The sequence below is a fragment of the Carettochelys insculpta genome, chromosome 30, assembly GCF_033958435.1.
Source record: "Carettochelys insculpta isolate YL-2023 chromosome 30, ASM3395843v1, whole genome shotgun sequence".
In the NCBI taxonomy this organism is placed as follows: Eukaryota; Metazoa; Chordata; order Testudines; family Carettochelyidae; genus Carettochelys; species Carettochelys insculpta.
Window position 1 is genome coordinate 4,865,965 of NC_134166.1, and position 18,309 is coordinate 4,884,273.

The 18,309-nt window shown below is 48.7% G+C and overlaps 1 long non-coding RNA gene across 1 annotated transcript in view; it reads left to right on the forward strand.

Moving 5' to 3' along the window:
• The window catches only part of LOC142003904 (uncharacterized), a 54,420-nt gene that overhangs the window by 2,532 nt on the left and 33,579 nt on the right, over window positions 1-18,309 (forward strand). The window contains exons 2-3 of the long non-coding RNA XR_012642896.1: window positions 993-1,071; window positions 13,540-13,836. This is a non-coding gene — a long non-coding RNA (uncharacterized LOC142003904). The remainder of the gene's footprint in view (window positions 1-992; window positions 1,072-13,539; window positions 13,837-18,309) is intronic.

Here is an 18,309-nt window from a genome sequence, read left to right on the forward strand (position 1 = left end):
TGCCTGGCCTTTGAACCTGTGACTCTAGTGAAAACACCAGCAGATCAGAAGAATGCTTCCACTCCAGGAAGGTGTTAAGAACCACTCAAGTTGCAGGGCAACAATGGCCCATGGGGAGAAAGAGGCTAGAGAAGTGGGGTAGAGGCTGATTCTCCACTGCCTTGTGTACTCATCCTTTGTACTACTCTGGTTTGGTTACACTTACTTTGCGCCAGCGTAAATGACAGCACAAGACAGAGGGGAATGGGGAATCAGGCCTGCTAAAGGTCCTCTCAGATAAGATTTTTTTAAAAACCTCTTACTGCACAGAGACCCAGTGCCCCCCCTTCCCCTCCCCCATCTTTCGCTATTTACCAAAAGAAGTGAGATCCTTGGAAAGAAAAGACAAACCACCCCGCTTTCAGATGACTCCCCGATGAAGGATTCTCTCCATGAGGCAGACTTGGCAGAGCTGCTAGCGTGGGGGATGGGGGCAAAGGAACTCATGTGCTGTTTGCTCCATGCAGAAAAAGAAAACCCTGGAATCGATTGCCATAACCTAACCTCCCCTCCCCCCAGTCTAGAGATGGGAGGCGGGGGAATACAGTGGTCCCTTTTCTTATTGAAATGAGGGGTGACTTGGTGGAAGGGGAGCATTGAAAATCGCTTTTCAGCTCCAAGTCCGCAAAGCTGTTTTCCTCCCTCCTTCCCCTTTCTTCTCTTTGAATCAAACCAGATGTCTCGCCCGTGAAATGAGATTGCATGAGCTCACGCTGGAGAGAGACAATGCAGAAAGATGCAAGACGCCCTCCACCCCTTGAGCCACAGTACACTGCAGCTTTGGAGAGGTGACGTCTGCCTCTAGCTGGGAGAACAGTGGGGGGAAGGGGGGAGACTTGTTATTGAATCAGGAATGTGCTCCCCCCGCAGTGTATTTTGCACAATATCCTCTCTCTCAGATCTTGCAAGTAGGTCTCTCTCTCTCTCTCTCTCTCTTTCTGGGTTTGCTGCAGCCGGAGAACTCAGCTTGCAAATGAACTCAGCAGATGAAGGATACTGCACAAGGGAATGTCTCATCCGGTGACTCACAAGGTAAGGTGTTGCTGCAGCTTTCTTTGCAAGTTTGCCTGGACAGTTTGGGAGTGGGTATTACGCTTCTTTTTCCAGCCAGCCTCCCTGATCCTCAGAAAAAAAAAAAAAGTCTGCCACATGCTGAAGCACTAGCCGAACAGCCAGCCCAGCGTGTGCATTGTTTTGCTTCCACCTATAGAATTAACCTGATTTTTGTTTCACTATCTTTTGGTTAGGAGGTGATCATAAAAAACCCCAAGTGTAACATCAACAAAAAAGCCACCATTTAATGCCTTCTGTTTTGACCATGATTTTAGCATTGTATTTTTATGAGTGCAGGTATACCACACATCACACACATGCACTGTGTACATAACAGACACTCACACGTATGACTCATGAACACTACTTGTAATATATAATACGTCTGCAGGTGCATTTGTTTAATAGATGTATCTATGCATACTTTTACACATACTCATGATCTATATCAGTGATACAAATGCAGGCATATAGATATAGAGAGAGAATGAAGTATGTGTGTATATAGGTATGTATATGCTTAATATGTGCATATAGTTGTGTGTATAAGGTGCATAAGTTCATATATATAGTTGGGGGGCATACTTAATGTGTATATTTTTGGGTAAACTGCGTGTGTGCATGTACCTAATATGTATATCAAGTTGCATGCACACATGTGGCTTTTTGGTTGAGTGACAGAACATATCTCTTTGAGAAATAACGTACTCACCTTCTAAACTACAGCACTCCAGAATTGTTTTTCACCTGCTCAGAGTTTGATTGCTTTAGAGAGACAGGTCGTGATGCCTTGTCTTTAGGTACGACTTCATTCCAGGGAGACAGTTTCCTCTTCAACACGCGGTATGTGGTCCATGCGGCAACGTCGGGGACAGAAGGGCTCCTTCTGAAACAATGAAGGCAGACGGAAAAAAGAAAGATACACGAGCACTGTGGCCAACTGCAAGTGCTCATGAATCACAAGTTGTTGCCCCAAAGGCACAAAACTGGCTTAAAATAATTAATTTGGAGATCTCTCTATTTGCCTTCTGGGTCTGAGCCTTTAGGGTCACACTGCTGCAATGAGGGCTAGGAGCCAGCGTGGTCCACACTGAGAACTTATACAGGGGTAATTGTATTGGTCAGGGTGTGAAAACGCCCATCCTTGATCAACATGGCTGTGCTGACAAAAGCCACTGGTCAACCCAGTTATGCCGTCAGAAGAGAGTATCTTGGAAGAACTAACTTCGTTTGGTGTTCCCATGCCTGCAAAAAGGCTAATTTTGCTGTGTATGCCGCATCTCTGCTAGGGGGTTATGCCATTATAGGCTCTGCCATTGGGACCCAGTCATGACCTTACTTTTGAAGAAAAAAAGGTAAGAGTCTCATGAATTCCCAGGAATCCCGAAGCTGGGGCTTTCAGACACACATCGAGATTTGCAGCAAAATCCCAGAATTGCCAATACTTTATGAATAATTCTGATGTGTATAGGCCAGACCCTGCAAATACAGGTGGAACCTCTCTAGGTTGGCACCCTCGGGACTTGACCGGCGCCGGAGGAGAGAATTTACTGGACCATGGGAGAGCAGTATTGTCTAGCAACAACCAACACTCCCACTGCTTCCTGGGGTCTTAGAAGACATATAGGGATAAGTTAGAGCAAAATAACAGCACAGAACATTGAGAACCAGGACTGGTGGCTGGAAACACCACTTTATGGGACTTTATGGGACTGCAGGAAACTTGACCACACCTATGCTAAGTGGTCGTCCTGCTAACTAAAATCATGCCAGATTATGGATGTTGCCAGACAAGGGAGTCCTGAATTAGAGAGGTTCAACCTGTACTTCTTCAGTCAACACAGGCTCAGCCTACGGAACTCATTGCTAGATTGTGAAGGCCAATATTATAACAGGGTTCAAAAAGAGCTAGAGAAGTTTGTGGCTCATAGGTTCATCAGTGGTTATTAGCCAAGATGGTCAGCGACGCAACTCCCTGCTCTGGGCAGGACTGTCCTTAGGGGGGCACAGGGCCTGGGACAACCTGCCATCCAGTGCCCCAGGCATGAGGCCCAGGGCAACCTCCCTGCTTCAGGCCCCACCTCTGCTCTGCCCCTGCCCCCATCCCACTCTACCCCTTTCTCCAAACCTTCCCTGCCTCCTCTGACCCCCTTTGCAGCCCTTTCCCAAAGCTGTCTCTCTGAGTGACACAAGCCAGGGTACTACCTGGGGGCTGGCTACAGAATGGCAGCAGGGGTCACCCCCTGCCTGCACTCACTGCCGTGGCGGGATCTGGAGCAACCCAGCAGCCTGGTCCACCACCCTCTGCTACCCTCTCCCTACCTGCTGTACTCTGTGTGGCACAGCAGGCTGGGGGAGGCTGGTGGGGTGGAGCAGAGCAGAGCAGAGCAGGCCCTTGGGTTGCTCCCTCTCCTGGGTCACGGTGAGTGTGGGAGGACAGGTGACCCCTGTTCTTGCCCTGCGCCAGGCCCCCAGGTGATCCCACCAGTCCCATCTATAGACAGTGGAGTTGGATGCCTTGGGGCCTCTCAAAGGACAGGGCCTGGGGCAGCCATCCTGAACCACCCTATAGCTGGGATGGTTCTGGCTCTGGGTGTCCATAGCCTCTGACAGCTGGGCGCTCAGTGTGGCTGACAGGGGACGGATCATTTGATGATTCCCTGTTCTGTTCATTCCCTTTGGGGCACCTGGTGTTGACTGCTGTAGGCGGGCAGGATGCTGGGCGAGATGGGCCATTGGTCTGGCCCAGTCTGGCCATTCTTGTATTTGTAGCAAAGTCTACCGTGCATGAAATCCAAACTTGGATTTGAATACTCATAGGCCATGCCAAGCCTAACAGGCCCTGGGGTCTGGTGGGTGTTCAGCATCCTGATCTGGATTACGGTGGAGCAGCCAGGCTGCCTTAATTCTGGTTACTAGTTCAGCATGTAACAGCCAGAGGGATAAGGGCAGCATTCCCTGTAAGCTGAGCACTTGAGTGGCCTCCCAGGAGAGTTTCAAATGCCACCCAGCTGATTAGCAGAGCGCCCACAGGCTTCCATAGGCAGCAGTATGTGTGTCTATGGGTGGTGCGTATTTGCACGTGCCTCAGTGCACATAACAGAATTTGTTCCACATATGGATGGAAAATATTAGAGGGACATGAGATGGGGTGCACCTTAACTCTGTATTTCCTGGGTTTCAGAGGTTTGAGCATAGCTACACATTTGATGTTCTGGAAGGGCAAGGGGCTCTGCCAGTCAAACTTCACTAGCTTTTCAGGCAGTGAATATAGCTCTGCAATTTATCCCCTGTGGTGGGGATATCTCTGCCCATGCAGTGCCCCCAGTGATGACAGTCTATTCTCAAGAACCCTGGAGCTGAGGCAGGGATTCTAACATGGGTGCAGGGGGCCTAGCCATGCAGAAGAGGTTAGAGTCTAGGGTACAGCAGCTGGGAGGTGTAATTCCCAGGTTGAGCAGACATGCCCGGGTTGCTCTATCTTTTTGATCTGGCACCTAAAAATAGCAGCGTAGCCCCAGTGACAGCTTGGACTCTCTGCCGAGATACAATCCCACCCCACTCAGCCGCAGCTACATTCTGCGGTTAGCACACTAGTGCAATAACACAGAGGGACCTCCCTGCTGGTGTTCTGGGAATCACACCTCCTAGCTGCTTTGTCTAGACAGACCCTTCAGGGCTCATCTTTGTAAGCTACATCCCTCTGCCCCCTCCAGTTATACCTGAGCCACACGCAGGTGTGGGTCAGCTTACTGAAGTTGTGGTTAACCCAGCCGAGTAAGTGAGCTTAAGCAGTAGAGGGTTGTGCTTTAAGAGCCAGAGGTCTGAGGTTCAGACCTTGCTGTTGCTAAGCCACCTAAGCAGTGAGCCCTCTAATTTTTTCAGCCTGTGGGCAGAATAAATTTTATGTGTACCAAGGCATGTGTGGATGTGCACCACCCATATAAACACAGGCTGCCCTTTGTGGGTGGCTGAGGGCACTCTGCTAATCAGCTGGGAGGCACCTGAATTCTTTTCTGAGCAGCCGCTCAAGCACTCAGCTTACAGGGAACACTGCACCTACCGGTGTATCATTACAGCCCCACCTGCGAGAGCCAGTGTTCGTACAACTCACGTAGAATGTATTGATTTGAAACCTGTTTGCTTTGTCACGCAGGCTGACAGCAATCGAGATCATGCAGTTACATTGCTTTCCAGACAAGGGTCCCAAAGTGCTCGACAAACACTCATTCATTAAACCCCGGTGTGAGATAAGTAAATATTATCTCTAAAGGCCTTGGTTGAAAACTCAGTGAAGTCCACCGACCTTGGGCCCCAAAGGCCAGATTTAAAAAAAATAAAAATAAATAAGCTCATCATCAGCCTGAATGGGGACCACGTTCCTAAGAGTTCAGCACATGAGGTGCAGGCTGGGTGCTGAGCTCTTCTGAAAATCTCCCTGTCATAAGAATGGCAACAGGAGCTGCTGGATGCTGAGTGCCTGGAAATCCAATCCTGAGCTTTTGGGAAAATCTGTCCCCTGGTGGCAAAGACCGCTTTGAAATCCAATCTGTTTTGGACCCCAGCGAGCAGTGTTCCCCCTAATTTTTTTTTCCATCCATGGACAGAATAAATTTTGTTACGTGCATCCAAGCAAGTGCAGATGTGCACCACCAGTAGAAACACATGATCTGGGTGCTCTGTTAAGCAGCTGGGCGGCACCTGAATCTCTTCAGAGCAGCTGCCTGAGTGCTCAGATTACAAGGAACACCGCTGGTGAGTAGCTTTAGGAGCTACACCTACCATTGGGTCCCAGTGCTAAGTTGCGTGGTTTTGCAACTACATTTTCTCCTTTAAATAACAAGTAAGTTTCCCTCCCGTGGGTGGAAGACTCTCACAAACGAAGGCCCGAATCCTACCACATAGCAGTGCAGGTGCCTGTTGGTTTATTTGCTGTAACATGTGAGCAAGCTCACCATCTTTAATATCTGTATCCTCCTGTGAGGGAGGGCAGCTTCGTTATTCCCAGGTTACAGAAGCTCAGAGACAGAGGCCTAGATCCTTAAAGGCATTTAAGTGCCTACCTCCCAGCCTCTGGGATCGTCCCCCCTTACAGGGTTCCAGAACCCCTTCTCCAGCCTGAGCCCAAATGTCTCCACCGCAATGTTACAGCCCTGCCGGGGTAACCTGAGTCAGCTGGCATGGGCCCGTCATGGATGTTTTATTGCCATGTGGAGATACTCTTAAACTGCAAGCTAACAACCTCCCCACTATCCTTCCCTTCTGAGGCTTGTTCTATGCCAGGTTGAATGCCAATTTGTCTATTTCTATTAGGTGATGTGATTTTAGGCCAAAATAGTTAAGGGATTAAGAAAGAGCCTTAAGCCCATTCAGATCTCAGTGACTTTAAAGAGAATTCAGGGGTGGGGGTGGGGGGTGTTTTTGACTGTGCAAATCCTTGGTTGTGGAATTGGGGTCAGAAAGAAAAGCTAAACATTAGATTTGGATAACCCTACAAACACTGAGCAGTAGGTCAGAGCCTTCCCTAGCACAGTGGTTCTCAAGCAGGGGTCTGGGGCAGTGTTCCTTCAATTTTTTTACATCCAGGGCATAGCAAATTTTGTTGTGTGCACCAAGATGTGCAGATGTCATGCACCGCCCATAGAAACACGTGCTGCTGGCTGTGGGTGCTCTGCTAATCAGCTGGGGAGCACCTGAATCTCTCCTTTGCCGGTCAAAATGCTCAGCGTACTGGGACCCTGGAGGGTCGTGAGCAAGTTTCAAAGGACCAACCAAAATAAACCAGAGAGTAGGGCTGGTGTTTGGAGTGCTGAGGCTCAGGGCAAAAAGCCAAACCTGAGCCCCAGTGCCAAGGGCGGTTGTCAAATTCTAAGCAACTTAGCTTTGTTGGGGGACCGTGGGCCTGCTTGCTACTCCCTCCTAGTGCTGGTCCTGGATTGCCATTTATTGGGTATGCAGAACAATGGTTGTGGCAAAGGTGAGATAGGAAGTTTTATAGCATGTTGAGGGACCCTCAGAAAAAGCTCAGGAGCCCCCCTGAGAGAGAGTGAGAGATTAATGGACAAGCTGCTATTTCTGCTGCAAGGAGGTTGGTAGCAGTACTGTGTGACAGAGCAGGAAAGAAAAGATCCACAGAGACCTATATCGTATGCACCTCGGTCTAGTCATCAAAAGGGACATGTTCCTGGGCAAACGCCCATCATGGGAGGACAGTTTGGAAGAAGGTGTTCTACAAGCATCTTGGCAAACAGAGTTGGATGTCTTCACACATTGGGAAACTGAACGTTGGGTCACCATTGGATGGAAAAAAGGGGATGATAAACAGTTTCCTGTGTTCTTCAAGAGCCCGAAGGGACCTGAGCTTCTCTAAGACCTTATTAAGTTGCTATACCAGTCGGGATGACTACTCAATCAGCCGTGTCTATGGTCAGAACAATCTGCCCTGCGCCTGTGTACATGCCAAGATAATGAAGACTGTTAACTACCACATTCTCAACAGAGAGCAGAATGATGGACAAGAGGATGAGAATGATGTTGACTAGCAATGTCACCAGCGTTATTACATTTCAATAATACCTACATATAATTAGATTTTGTTTTTACCCTGTCAGTGGGTGTTGAGGTCACAAAGAAATCCAATTTCATGTCCCGAAATAATTCATAGCACCATTACGTGTACCGAAACGAGCGTGAATATTCCAAAGTGGTCTTTTTGACGTGTTGGTGGTGTCATTGTTTATCCTCGTTTCTACGGTAGCGGCATCACTTGACAGCTCCGCATCATACCTCATCTTAAAGTACACATTGCGATTTTTCAGGTGCCGTACGGCAGGTGTGTGTGGAGATAGAGGGTACAAGAAGTCGACCAGATAGCTGTGGTCTGCCCCTCACTGATGAAACCACGTTAACCAGGAGTTCAGTGGAAATTAGCAGTCTAATGCCTGCAAGATCTAAACCTTTTACCGACAGGAGAAAGTTGCTTTGAAAGTGTTTGTTCCAGCGAGCTCAGGCCAGGTGTTGCAGCGTTCCAGCTTCCATGAAATTCCTCCCTCTCCCTTCTGTCAGGAGTGAGGCTGGGGTGTGGCCCCAGAATGCCCCTCTTTCCCATGTCTAACCACCCAACACAATGGGGATATTTCACAGGCTACTCATGGCAGCAGGAGTGTCTCCAATTTCATGTCTTTTCTCTAATAACTAGGGAAACCAAATGGGCATACAGTTTCTAGGCCATTACTGGTGATTTGGCAATTAGCAAAACAGGTTTAACTGCTGGGCTACCATCCCATCTGAGGCCTGTGGGGGCGGGGGGTAGTCTGCCTGCCGAACTCAGCATCCTGGACTCAAGGGTGGCCAGCAGCAGCTGCTTCTATGGGAGTTGGAAGAACCCCTTCATCCCTGGGATAACCTCCTCTCAGAGGATACTACCAGGGTTCCCTGTAAGCTGAGTGCTTGGGTGGCAACCCAGGAGAAATTCAGGTACCACCCAGCTGATTAGCAGAGTGCCCACAGCTGGCAGCATGGGTTTTATTGGTGGTGCACATCCACACATGCCCCAGTGCACAGAACAAAATTTATGCGACCCATGGGTGGAAAAAATTAGCGGGAACCTGGGATACTACCTCCTGACCCCACCAGTTAGAGGTTGGTTTATGCTCTGAAGCAGGAGAATTTTTGACTCTGCTCAAATTCTTTGCCTCTCCCAGTCATTTGCACGAGTGCAGGGTGACAACATTTCACACTCGCTTTGCACTGGTGTCAGTGACCGTGTGAGGCTCAGGGAAATGTGGAATCAGGCCCTGAGTCGAGCCCAGTCAGTTCTCATTATCCACATCAAGGTCTGATCCCTTTTGACTCCTGCTACTCTCTGGGCTTCCCAGGCCCTGAGTGCAGGCAGCAGACACTCTGCTCTGATGCTTCTGTTCAAATGTGCCCCTTTGCCCTGGTGTACACATCCCTGCCCTGGAGAAGCAGCTCTCTGGCTGTCTCATGTGCTATGTTCTTATTACTCCATTATTTTTAACAATTTTTAATTATTTGCATCATTATTATTTAATTGATCACTTTCATTATTGTTGGCTTTTTCTGTATTGGATTCCATAACAATGTAAGGAGGCTGGCTAATTTACAGACACATAAAGCCCACAAGCTTTCCACACCCCAGAAATGCAGACCTGTCTGGGGTTGAGCTGGCCCTTTAAGAGTGCTGGGGCTCAGCTGCCTCTGTGCTGAGTCTTAAGTACAAACAGAGGAGAGGATGTCAGCTTAGGGGAAAGGGCCAGACCTTCCCCTTCACAGAGAGACCCACCCCCTCACTACGCTATCACAGTATTACCTAAGTATCATGAGCAGGGTTCCTGCTAATTTTTCTCATCCATGTGCAGAATAAATTTTTGTTCTTGTGCTGAGACATGTGCTGATGTGCACCACCATGGAAACACAGGCTGCCAACTGTGGGTGCTCTGCTGATCTACTGAGCTGCACCTGAATTTCTCCTGAGTGGCTGTCCAAGTGTTCAGCTTACAGGGAACACTGGTCCTGGGGTCAGCTCTGGTGCTGCAGTGGAGGGAGCCATCAGCTTGCAAAATCCTGTGCCTTGGTATCAGCTTACTCCATCCTGCCACACAAACATACCTGTGGATAACTTTGCTACAGTTCAGCCACATTTCCAGAGTATACTGGGACCCCAGGACGCAGGCTAGGTGGTGGGGTATGGGAAGCCCATGCCAGGGGCTAAAACTTTAGGCCTGTGGCATTTGAAAAGTCATTCTGTTTCAGTTTGAGGTTCTCGTGCATTTGCTAACAGTCGAGTGTTCAGCACAGGGTGACTGGGGGGTTCTGCTTTCTCATGCGGATGCCAGTGGAATACTGTGTCCCATTCTGGTGTTCACAATTCAGGGAAGGTGTTACTAAATTGCACAAGGGGCCGGAGAAGAGCCCCGAGGATGATGGAAGGATTAGAAAACAGGCTTGGTAGTGATAGACTCAAAGATCTCAGTCAACCAAAGAGAAGGGTTTGGGTGACCTGCTGACAGTCCATAGCAGTTGTGGGCAAGGTCCAGCCCAGGGGCAGGATCTGGCCTACCAACCCCTTTGATCTGGCCCCTGGCCTGCCCCTAAGGTGACAGAGAGGGGAGAGCTTTGGGAGGTGCCTCTGGCTCCTGCAGAATCTCTCGGCTCTTATTGGCTGGAAAAACAGCCAGTTGGCTCCGAGGAGTTTTGCTGGGGGCAGTGCAGAACACTTCTCCAGCTCCCACTGGCTGGTGCCCAGCCAATAGGAGCAGAGAGATTTTTCTGGGGGTGGGGGCAGAGCAGCACAATTTCTCAGGTCCCGTTGGCTAGAGGCTGCTTCTGGAACTGCACCCCCCAACTCCCTCCCAGACCCTTCTCCCCACTCCTACACCCTGTCCCCAGGTCAGAATCCTCTCCTACACCCACGCCCACTCCTGGGCCCTGCAGCTCCATACACTGCACCAAGTCACACCCCGCTTTGTCACCTAAACTCCCTCAGACCACACACCCTATCCTGCACATCAGTCCCCAATCCCAAGCTCCCATCTGCACCCAGCCGTCATCCCAGTCCCTGCACTCCCTCCATGAAAAGTGCAGCCCTTGACCCCTAACCAAAATCTTAGAGTGCCTCCCCTCCCGTCAAAACTTATTGCCCACCCCTGGCCTATAAGGATCTATGGAGGGATCCTTATTGGGCTTGAACAGGAACAGCAAACATGATCTGGGGGTGGAAGTGGAAGCGAGATGAATTCAAACTAGAAATAGGGTGAACTTTTTGTTAATGTGGCAGAGGGGGAGCCGAGATAGTTTGTATCTTCAAAAACAACAAGAAGTCCTGTGGCACCTTATATACTGATAGATATCTTACAGTATAAGCTTCCGTGGACGAAGACCCGCTGTGTCAGAAGCATGAGTCATCTGACGAAGCTGATCTTTGCCCATGAAAGCTTGTGCTCCAACATATCTGTTAGTCTATAAGGTACCATAGGACTTCTTGTTGTTTTTATCAATGGTGAGACTAATTAACCATTGGAACAATTTATCCAGGGTCATGGGGCGTTCTGCATCATTGAAAAATTTTAAATCAGTGTTGGATGTTTTCCCAAAAGACTTGCTCTAGGAATTATTTTGCGGAAGTTCGGTGGCCTGTGTTATCCAGGATGTCCAGATTACACTGGGTCTCTGCTGGCCTTGGAATCTAGGACTCTCTTCTGACTAGGGGTGTAAAATCCGCTTTGGTTAGTTAACCAGTTGAGCGTTAAGTTTAACCAGTTAACTGACTAAATGAAGGGGAATGGGGGGCTGTTCCAGCCCAGCTAGAGCAGCTGCCCTCTCTGTCTGGCCTGGAGCGCCTCTACCCACAGCACTTTTGGGCCTGGCCTGCCACAGATGAGGGCTGCTTCGGCCACACTGGAGCATCCTCCACCTGTGATGGCTGCCCACAGAGTGCAGCAAATGCTCCAGCCCGCACCAGTTAACTATAACCAGTAAGCCTCGTCTGTTTAGGCTGAGGCTTGCTGGTTAACCAGTTAACCATTGACATCCCTACTTCCCACCAACTCCAGGGCAGTGCAAAGTAGTGGCCAGAACATGAGGCATTAGGTGTTGGGCCCCTGGGGTTGTGTTCCTGGTGTGGAAAGCATGGTCTAGTGATTACAGCAAGTAGTAGGCATCCTTCAGTCTGCATAGACTATGGATCGCGCCCTTTAAAGTTTCAATTGAGGACTTCATTTACAGCATCTATTGTGACTATGAAGACCCACACGAGAGTGACAGTCCTTGCTGCATCTCTTGCAGATGTAGTGGGTGTCTGGCAAGTCCTTAGTGTGCTTTCTGTGCGCTCGCTTCTCCTCTGCTAGCTGTCTGATCCTCATCTCGCCCTTCTGAAGGCCCTTGTGTAACCCCTGCCTCCATCTGCTGCGGTCGTCTGCTAGTTCTTCCCAGTTGTCCAGCTCGATGTCTACCTCTCTGAGGTCTCTCTTGCAGACATCTTTGTAACGCAACTGGGGGCATCCGGGAGGTCTTTTGCCAGAGGCTAGCTCACCATACAGGATGTCTTTTGGAATCCTTCCATCATTCATCCTGTGGACGTGGCCAAGCCAGCGGAGTCGACGCTGCCTGAGGAGGGTGTGCATGTTTGGGATTCCAGCTTGTTCGAGGACGGTGGTGTTGGTCACTCTGTCCTTCCATGATATTCCAAGGATGCGCCTGAGGCAGTGCAAGTGGAAGACGTTTTATGGCATGATTACGGCAGGAATGTGGGAATCAGGACTCCTGAATTCTATGCCTTTTTTTGCCACTGACTCCTCTGGTGGCCCCCATCCATGCTTGGAACATAAGAATGGGCAGACTGAGTCAGCCCAAAGGTCCACCTAGCCCAGAATCCTGTCTTCCAGCATAGCTAATGTCTGATGCCACAGAGGGAGTGAATAGAACAGATAGTCACTGGGCGATCCCTCCTCTGTCATCCGTTTCCAGGCTCTGACAAACAGGGGTTAGGGACACCATTCCTGCCCATTCTGGCTAGCAGCCGCTGATGGCCCTGACCTCCGTGAATTTCTCTAGCTCTTTTTTGAACCCTGCTCAAGTTTTGGTATTCACAACAACCTCTGGCGAGGAGTTCTGCAAGGTCTGGCGAGGAGATCGCTGTGTGAAGAGAAACTCCCTTTTGTTAGTTTAAACCCGCTACCCATTAATTTCATTTGGTGACCCCCTAGTTCTTATGTTATGGGAACAAGTAAATAACTTTTCCTTATTCACTTTCTCCACACCTGTCATGATTTATAGACCTCTATCATATCCCCCCTTAGTCTCTTTTCTAAGATGAAAAGTCCCACTCTTTCTAATCTCTTTTCATATGGCACCGTTCCAAACCCCTCATCATTTTTGTTGCCTTTTTCTGAACCTTTTCCAATGCCAAGCTATGTCTTTTGAGATGAGGCGACCACATCTGTATGCAATATTCAGGATGTGGGCGTACCATGAATTTATATAGAGGCAATAAGACACTCTCTGTCTTACTTTCTATCCATTTTTTAATGATTCCTAACATTCTGTTTGCTTTTTTTGACTGCTGCTGCACACTGAGTGGATGTTTGCAGAGAAACAGAGTGCCTCTGTTTTCCCATCTGTGTAATGGAGATAATTGTACCTGGCAGGATAGTAGATTAAATATATTAACGTTTCTAGGGACAGTCTTTTGGTTCTGTGCTTATAAGCATCTCACACCAGGGGGTCCTGGTTCATGAGTGGCGTGTCTGGGTGCTACGGTAATAGAAGTAGTAAATTGTAAAATAACAGTAAATAAAGTGCAATGTGATTCTGGAACAAAAGCTTCTGCTGTTGTTTATTTTATTGTTCCTAATTCATCTGGAGGCTTTCAGAGCCTTTTAACAGTGTGTTTCTTTCTCCCTTTTATTTTCTGCTCTGTTGCAAAAGGGGAAGGCGGATCCCAGGAGCAATGACCAGAAATCCAGTGCCTCCAGCATTTGCCGGGACCAGCCATGGAGATCTCCAGTGAGATGGTGCAAGGAAGCCTGTCACATCCTGGTTGCTGTCATGCAGAGAGAACTCAGATCCCCCCTTGTGCCAAGATAGTATCTGAGGGCCAGACGGACACCCAGCAGCTGCCAAGACCACAGGTGGGGTCTGCGCGGAGACAGAGCCTCAGTTGTTATTAGGAGAGTTCGTGCCAGCTCCATGCTTCCAGATGGTGATACAAATCTTGTATTACAGGTAGGTTCACAGCAGAGCCGAGGGAGGGATGCTTTTAACGAGGGTGTGTGTTGGAAATGTAGCTGTTTTCTGCAATGCACATCAGCTGGAGCTGGGAATAGACCCCAGGCCTCTGCTCAGACTAGAAAACACTCCCTTGCCAGAGCTGGGAACAGAACCCAGGAGTCCTGACATCCCCTGGCCTTGCAGATGAGATTTAGGCACAGTAAGTCTATTCTCTGATCCTGCAATTACATTATATTTAGAACCCGATTCTGCTACCCATGCACTTGTCCTGCACTTGGGGTAACCATTTACACAGTGCAAGCAGGGGTCAGCAACCCCTGGCCAAGAGTGGCACATGAGTTGATTATCATTCGCATGCAAGATGGAAAATCAGCCCTGCCCCTCCTCCCCCATGCAGCTGGGAGCTTGCTCAAAGCCAGGCCGCCTGTGGATTAACAAAAGATTGGATAATGCTACCAACCACTCCCTAAACAGCAAAGCTCTGCATCTGAATTTATTATTGAAGCTGTTGTAAGTAGGACGATTAGTGACTTTAAAAAGTATCATCAGCACTCCCACCGTACATAGAGGTCAAAAGGTCAAATTTTGGCACTTCGCCTTGGAAAGGCTGCTGACCCCTGAATGACTCTTGGGAAGAGATACACTCAGCTGGAGATGGTTTGTAACCTATCCTTTAAATCCACTTCGGTACCAAATGACTGGAAGACGGCCAATATAACACCAATATTGAAAAAAGGCTCTAGAGGAGATCCTGGCAATTATAGACCGATAAGTTTAACATCAGTACCAGACAAATTAGTAGAAACACTAGTAAAGAGTAAAATAGCAAGGCACATAGAAGAGCACGAATTGTTGGGCAAAAGTCAGCATGGTTTCTGCAGAGGGAAGTCATGTCTAACTAATCTATTAGAATTCTTTGAAGGGGTTAATAAACATGCGGACAAGGGGCACCCAGTGGACATAATATACCTAGATTTCCAGAAAGCCTTTGACACGGTCCCACACCAAAGGCTTTTATGTAAATTAGGTGGTCATGGGATAGGAGGAAAGGTCCTTTCATGGATCGGGAATTGGTTAAAAGACAGAAAACAAAGGGTGGGAATAAATGGTAAATTTTCACAATGGAGGAGGGTAACTAGTGGTGTTCCCCAGGGGTCAGTCCTGGGACCGATCCTGTTCAACTTGTTCATCAATGATCTAGAAAATGAGGTAAGCAGTGAGGTGGCAAAGTTTGCAGATGACACCAAGTTGTTCAGGACAGTCAAAAGCAAAAGAGATTGTGAAGAACTACAAAAAGATCTCAGCAAACTGAGTGATTGGGCAGCAAAATGGCAAATGAAATTTAATGTGGGTAAGTGTAAGGTGATGCATGTTGGAAGAAATAACCCAAATTACACGTACTACATGATGGGGTCAAATTTAGCTACGACAGATCAGGAAAGGGATCTTGGAGTTATAGTGGATAGTTCTCTGAAGACATCCACGCAGTGTGCAGCGGCAGTTAGTAAGGCAAATAGGATGTTAGGAATTATTAAAAAAGGGATCGATAATAAGACAAAAGATATCATACTTCCCCTATATAAAACTATGGTACGCCCACATCTTGAGTACTGCGTGCAGATGTGGTCTCCTCACCTCAAAAAAGATATATTGGCATTAGAAAAGGTTCAGAAAAGGGCGACTAAGATGATTAGGGGCTTGGAACGGGTCCCATATGGGGAGAGGCTAGAGAGACTGGGACTTTTCAGTTTGGAAAAAAGGCGATTGAGGGGCGATATGATAGAGGTATATAAAATCATGAATGGTGTGGAGAAAGTGAATATAGAAAAATTATTTACCTTTTCCCATAATACAAGAACTAGGGGACACCAAATGAAATTGATGGGTAGTAGGTTCAAAACTAATAAAAGGAAATTTTTCTTCACACAGCGCACAGTCAACCTGTGGAACTCCTTGCCCGAGGAGGCTGTGAAGGCCAGGACTCTATTAGGGTTTAAAAAAGAGCTTGATAAATTTTTGTAGGTTAGGTCCATAAATGGCTATTAGCCAGGGATAAAGTATGGTGCCCTAGCCTTCAGAACAAGGGCAGGAGATGGATGGCAGGAGATAAATCACTTGATCATTGTCTTCTGTTCTCCTTCTCTGGGGCACCTGGCATTGGCCACCGTCGGTAGATGGGATGCTGGGCTCGATGGACCTTTGGTCTGACCCAGTATGACCATTCTTATGTTCTTATGTTCTTATGTTCTAAGTGATGCATTGGAGGAGCTGGATGGGACCATAGCTAGCTAAGGAGTAGAGAAAACAAATCTGCCTCCTGAAGCAGAAGTGGTGTGTGATCCAAATTGTTATAGAGCAGCCCTGTTCTCATTTACACCGAATGCCCCTTCGCCCCATTCTGGCAATGTTAAGGGGCCTTAAAGTGGGCATGGCATAACATTACAGTTACACTTACTTTATGGTCCCTTCATGCTGCCAAAGCAGAAGGGAGAGTCTCTGTCCTAAAGGAGAATCGGGCCCTGTGTCATTAGAGGGCTGGTGCAGCAGACCAGGTGAAATCAGTGAGTCCCTAAGCCAGAGTAAATTGCCCCAATATTGGGGGCCAGCTCAGTTCTCCCACCAGGGCTGGGGGGCCAGGTGCATCCATGCAGGAGGAAAAACAGCTGTGGGTTAACTCATTGTTTTCTGGGGCACTCATGACACCCCAGCTGCTGCCTTCCAGCAATTCGCTCTGTGTGGCCAGGTTGGGAGAAATTAAACCAGTGCAGCTTTTACTGCTGCTCTACGTAACAGGCCTGCATCTCATTGTGCCCAGTGCTGTACAAACACTGAACAAAAAGTCAGTCTTTGCCCCCGACAGCTTTCAGTCAAAGCAAGAGACAGTAGATGAATGCAGACAGGGCACCACACTGAGACCATCACTGGAGCTGTATATTTGACAGCGCTGATGTCTGTAGCATTCACTATACAAAGGCTTCTGAGACACAGATGGCATTTTGGTGCTCTGGGCAAAACCCCCTGGGGCTTGGAGATCCTTGGCTAGAAGGGGCTGTGGATCAGAGAGCGCTCAGCTGAGCAGCAGGGAAAGCTTATATCCATGGTTACTACTACAGGCTGCACCTCCCTGGTCTGGCACCCTCAGGATCTCAGTGGTCCTAAATGAAGGATTTTGCCCCAGCCCCAGATCCAGTGCTTTGGCCCCTCGGGTTTGCCAGGGAAACTAGCACTCTGGCCCTGGTCCCCTGTCCTCCTGTGGGGGACTGCTGGGGATGCTGCCTCCAGCTCCAGCATCGCTGCACCCCTCCCCAATGGGGGCTGCCAGCTGGCTGCCCTCTTGCCCCAGCTATCTGGTCCAGAAACATCCCTTGTCCTGCCAGACGAGAGATGTCGCCATAGAGAGTGCTGGTTTTAGGAGGTGCAACCTGTATTAGTCATTTGTAGTACAGGAGTAGCTAGAGACCTCAACCAGGAGCAGAGCCTCTGGACAGAGTCTGTCCCAAAAAGCTGAACAAAGGATGGGAGGATTATTATCCTGCTCTTATAGATGAGTCTCATCCCATGTCAATGAAAAGGCTTCAGTTGAGGTGGCTCAGACCCTCTGTGGTTTGCTTAGATTCACATTTAAAAAAAAAAGTGTTATAGCTGGGACTTGATTCTTTTTCTCCTGAGTCCTACTCCTAGGCCTGAGCCACATGCCCATAGGAATACAGGACTGGGAAGGACCCCAATAGGTTATCTAGTTCAGTCCCCTAGACCAGGGGCGGGCAAGATGCAGCCAGCCCATAGAAGCTGAACGATTTTTCTGGGTGGGGGAGGGGCACAAAACCAGCCAATGGGAGGCGAGAGATAGTGCTAGGGGCAGGGCAGTTCAGCACAGTTGCTCAGTTCTCATTGGCTGGTTTCCAAGCCTCGTGCGCAGATCAAGGCAGATCCTAGATGTCATACCCCCTCCATAGAAAGGTGCGGCCCGTGACTGCTTGCCAAAATCTTGGGGTGGCCTGCACCAAAAATTATTTCCCACTCCTGATCTAGAGCATCCCCAGCAGGCATTTGTCTAAGCTGCTCTTAGACACCTCCATCGGGAGACCCTACAGCCTCTCTAGGAGTTTGCTCTAGTGTTTAACAACTCCGCGGGGAGGATTTTCCTAATGTCCAACCTAAACCTCCCGTGCTGCAGTTGAAGCCCATCACTCCTTGTCCTGCCCTCCTGCTCCTCCTTTTATAACGACCTTTTGTGTGCTTGAAGACTGTTGGAACATCCCCACCCCCCAAGTGTTCTGTTCTCCTGACTGCACAAACTCAAGTCTTTTTCCTCACAGCTCGTGTTTTCTAGACATTTAATTGTTTTTATTGCTCTCCTTTGGACTTTGCCCACATTGTTCCTGATGCACAGTGCCCAGAGCTGCACACCAGTTAAGGCCTCACGAATGCTGAATACAGTGGAAGAATTACTTCTTGGCTACGTCT